Source organism: Triticum aestivum, chromosome 2D (genome assembly GCF_018294505.1).
Source record: "Triticum aestivum cultivar Chinese Spring chromosome 2D, IWGSC CS RefSeq v2.1, whole genome shotgun sequence".
Classification (NCBI taxonomy): domain Eukaryota; kingdom Viridiplantae; phylum Streptophyta; class Magnoliopsida; order Poales; family Poaceae; genus Triticum; species Triticum aestivum.
The window spans coordinates 275,036,642-275,042,010 of record NC_057799.1 but is presented as its reverse complement, the minus strand read 5'-3'; positions in this window follow the sequence as shown (position 1 = coordinate 275,042,010).

Genomic DNA, 5,369 nt, shown 5'->3' with positions numbered 1-5,369 from the left:
ACCGTGCACCATACCGTACCAATCCAGAGGAGACGAAGGAGATTATGCGTCAAGTACAGGAGCTGCTCGACAAAGGTTATATACGCGAATCTCTTAGTCCTTGTGCTGTTCCTATTATACTAGTGCCTAAAAAGGATGGTACGTCGCGTATGTGTGTTGATTGTAGAGGCATTAATAATATTACTATTTGTTATCGTCATCCTATTCCTAGGCTAGATGATATGCTTGATGAATTGAGTGGCTCTACAATATTCTCCAAAGTTGATTTGCGTAGTGGATACCATCAAATTCGTATGAAATTGGGAGATGAATGGAAAACTGCATTTAAAACTAAGTTTGGTTTATATGAGTGGTTAGTCATGCCTTTTGGGTTAACTAATGCACCTAGTACTTTCATGAGACTAATGAACGAAGTTTTACGTGCTTTCATTGGATGATTTGTGGTAGTCTATTTTGATGATATACTGATTTATAGCAAATCTTTGGAAGAACATTTGGAACATTTACGTGTTGTTTTTATTGCTCTACGTGATGCACGTTTGTTTGGTAACCTTGGGAAGTGCACCTTTTGCACCGACCGAGTATCTTTTCTTGGCTATGTTGTTACTCCACAGGGAATTGAAGTTGATAAAGCCAAGATTGAAGCTATTGAGAGTTGGCCGCAGCCCAAAACGGTCACACAAGTGCGGAGTTTTCTTGGACTCGCTGGTTTCCATAGGCGTTTTGTGAGAGATTTTAGCACCATTGCTGCACCTCTCAACGAGCTTACAAAGAAGGATGTGCCTTTTGTTTGGGGTACCGCACAGGAAGAAGCCTTCACGGTATTGAAAGATAAGCTGACACATGCTCCTTTACTCCAACTTCCTGATTTTAATAAGACTTTTGAGCTTGAATGTGATGCTAGTGGAATTGGATTAGGAGGTGTGTTATTACAAGATGGTAAACCTGTTGCATACTTTTCTGAAAAATTGAGTGGGCCTAGTCTGAATTATTCTACTTATGATAAAGAACTATATGCTCTTGTTCGGACTTTAGAAACATGGCAACATTATTTATGGCCCAAAGAATTTGTTATACATTCTGATCATGAATCTTTGAAACATATTAAAAGTCAAGCTAAACTGAATCGTAGACATGCTAAATGGGTTGAATTCATTGAAACTTTCCCTTATGTCATTAAACACAAGAAGGGTAAAGAAAATGTTATTGCTGATGCATTGTCTCGTCGCTATACTATGCTTTCACAACTTGACTTCAAAATATTTGGTTTGGAGACCATCAAAGATCAATATGTGCATGATGCTGATTTTAAAGATGTTTTGCAGAATTGTAAAGAAGGAAGAACCTGGAACAAGTTTGTCGTTAATGATGGATTTGTGTTCCGTGCTAACAAGCTATGCATTCCAGCTAGCTCTCTTCGTCTTTTGTTGTTGCAGGAGGCGCATGGAGGAGGATTAATGGGACACTTTGGCGTGAAGAAGACGGAGGACGTACTTGCTACACATTTCTTTTGGCCAAAGATGAGACGGGATGTTGAGCGTTTTGTTGCTCGCTGCACTACATGTCAAAAAGCTAAGTCACGACTCAACCCTCATGGTTTATATATGCCTTTGCCTGTACCTAGTGTTCCTTGGGAGGATATATCTATGGACTTTGTTTTAGGTTTACCTCGAACAAAGATGGGGAGGGATAGCATATTTGTTGTCGTGGATAGATTCTCAAAAATGGCACACTTTATACCATGTCATAAAAGCGATGATGCTGTTAATGTTGCTGATTTGTTCTTCCGTGAAATTATTCATTTGCATGGTGTGCCAAATACTATTGTTTCAGATCGTGATACTAAATTTCTTAGCCACTTTTGGAGATGTTTATGGGCTAAGTTGGGGACTAAACTGCTTTTTAGTACTACTTGTCACCCCCAAACTGATGGACAAACTGAAGTAGTCAATAGAACATTGTCTACTATGCTTAGGGCTGTTTTGAAGAATAATAAGAAAATGTGGGAAGAATGCTTGCCTCATATTGAGTTTGCTTATAATCGTTCATTGCATTCTACTACTAAGATGTGCCCTTTTGAAATTGTGTATGGTTTCCTACCTCGTGCACCTATTGATTTGTTGCCTCTTCCATCTTCGGAGAAGGTTAATTTTGATGCTAAACAACGTGCTGAATTGATCTTAAAAATGCATGAGTTAACTAAGGAAAACATTGAGCGTATGAATGCTAAATATAAACTTGCTGGAGATAAGGTGATAGAGGCAAAGGTGTCCCGTCTTTCGATGAGATGATGGATAATATCACTTGCGTGCCCTGTTGACGCCATGGAAGAAGAAGAGCTCTGCGCAGGCTCGGCAGGTGTGCTCTTGGCAGAGAGTGGTGGTTGTGCCTGCTTTCTTGTATCACGGCTGGAGGTGGCACCTGATGGAGGTGATGGTGAAGTGGAAGTAGAGGATGCACGTGGTGTCCATGATGAAGGTCGACCTGCAGAAAAGTTAGTTCGCGCCAATGCCTGTCGATCCTGCACTTCACATCCAGCTTTACAAGTAAGATGGAATAAACGAGTGATATTATTATAATCCTTATACTCTAGAATGGTCTAAATCTCTTTATTTAATCCACCCATAAAACGTGCAAGCATAGCTTCATTCTCCTCAACAATACCACATCTAATCATGCCAGTTTGTAATTCCTGATAATATTCTTCTACAGAATTTTTCCCTAGTCTTAAGCGCTGCAATTTTTGAAGTAATTCACGTTGATAATATGGTGGAACCCAACGAGTACGCATAGCAGTTTTCAAAGCAGCCCAAGTAGCTGGAACAGGATATAATCTACAATGTTCAGACCACCAAACATAAGCAAAGCTAGTGAAAGCACAAACAGCAGCAGGAACATGTCTCTCCTCAGGATATTGCAAACATGTAAATCATTGTTCAGTGAAGTGGAAGTAGAGGATGCACGTGGTGTCCATGATGAAGGTCGACCTGCAGAAAAGTTAGTTCGCGCCAATGCCTGTCGATCCTGCACTTCACGTCCAGCTTTACAAGCAAGATGGAATAAACGAGTGATATTATTATAATCCTTATACTCTAGAATGGTCTGAATCTCTTTATTTAATCCACCCATAAAACGTGCAAGCATAGCTTCATTCTCCTCAACAATACCACATCTAATCATGCCAGTTTGTAATTCCTGATAATATTCTTCTACAGAATTTTTCCCTTGTCTTAAGCGCTGCAATTTTTGAAGTAATTCACGTTGATAATATGGTGGAACCCAACGAGTACGCATAGCAGTTTTCAAAGCAGCCCAAGTAGCTGGAACAGGATATAATCTACAATGTTCAGACCACCAAACACATGCAAAGCTAGTGAAAGCACAAACAGCAGCAGGAACACGTCTCTCCTTAGGATATTGCAAACATGTAAATCATTGTTCAGTTTCTAACTCCCAAGTAAGATATATATCAGGAACATATCTACCCTCAAATGGTGGAATATTCAATTTCAGTTTAGGGAGATGGTCATGATCTCGTACCTGAGGTGGTGGTGCCGGCCTACCGTTGCGAATATATACCTGAGGTCGACCTGCTGGTGGTGGTGCTGGTGGCTGCACGTAGTTCTGATTTTGATCAACCTCATCCTCATAATCACCTTCATAATCGTCATCCTCCTCAGCCGCCGCAGTAGCAGGAGCCAAAGAAGCATCAACAGTAGGTGCAGCGGCACCCGAATTTTGACCAGTCTCAATTGGAACGCGCTGTGCTCGTCCCACTTGATTTGGAAGCCGGCGTTGGAGATGTGGTTGTTGTTGTTGTAGAGGTGCGACATATGCAGCCGGTGGTGGTTGGGGAAGACGCTTGAGTAATTCAGTAAACTTGTTATCCAGCTTTGTCTCGAACGACTTCTCCACGGCATCTATCTTCTCCATAGCCTCTTCAAATCTGTTTAGCACATCTCCCACCTGGCCACTCATCATTTGCTGAAATTTATCATGCAACTCCTTGTTCGTCATGTTCTCCCAATCAGTCTCATCGGCTTGTGATCCTGCCATGGTTAGCAGCAATAGAAACACAAAAGAATATGATCCTACAGACTACTAGGAAGTGGTGGTGATGGTGGTGTGTCACAAATCCTTCAAGCGAATCTCAAATTCTTACCAGTTCTTACCCAGCAGCAGGTGGTGATCGGCAACCGTTGTAGTCAAAACTCTCAAAGCTTGGATAGAGCGAGTACCAGGGAGAGTCAAACGCACGATGTAGATGTATGTGGAGGTGGGAAGGCTTATAATATGGTAGCAAAAATGGTCAGCAATAATCAATTCAGAGATGCAAAGTTGAATAAACGCTCAACGACGGTACTGTGCTGGTCCTAGGCTAGACCGTGCTAGAGACGCGAGCCTAGAACACTAACAAAATCACGGCGCTGCACGTAAACAAGGGAAAAGCACACTCCGGAAAAAAAAATCGCGCGCTTTTTTTGCGCTCCTCTTTTTTTTTGCGAAAAATCACTATAATGGCGAGTGTCTCAAAACTCTTCCCAGGTCAAACTGGCAGGATAGGCACAAAAATTTTTTGACTATTTTTTTTCCGGAAATCAGGGCAGCGACGACGAAAAAGTGCGACAAAAATCACTATGATGGCCAGTGTCTCAAAACACTCCCCGGGACCTAAAAATAGGATAGGGAAAAAATATTTTTGGTCGCCGAAATTTTGGCCTAAAAACTGCCCGGGGGTCGCCGAATTTTTTTTTTCGAGACCTACTCAGGCAAGGAAACACGAACCGGAAAATAGATGGATCTCTAAAACAAACCGAATATGAAAAGAACTCGGATTGGTGGTAGGATATGGCAGCGGTGGTGGTATATGGTAGCGATGGTGGTATATGGATACGGATCGGTGGTGGTATATGGATACGGATTGGTGGTGGTATATGGATACGGATTCAGAGCGGTGGCGGATAAGCAATAGTGGTAGATGGCAAGGCGATGATGATGGTGCGGCGGCGGCGTGACAACTTATGACCACAACTCGAAACTCTAAAAGACTAGACTCTAAGACCAGCAACTTGACACGACGATGCAACCGCAAATTCAACAAAGCAAAAACCCTAAAAAGATTATGCAAAGGCTCAGATTGGTTCGGATATGATGAACTAACCTTAATTTTTTTTGTGGCTTTTTCGTGGACTGTAGGTATGAAGAACAGAGTCGATCTAAACTACGAAAAACTGTAAAATCTCACCGAGCAACCTGGAAATCTGATACCACTTGATAGAGGCAAAGGTGTCCCGTCTTTCGATGAGATGATGGATATCGCTTTGGTGGAAGTCGACTTTGACGATCCGACTACGAACGTGCGATGATGT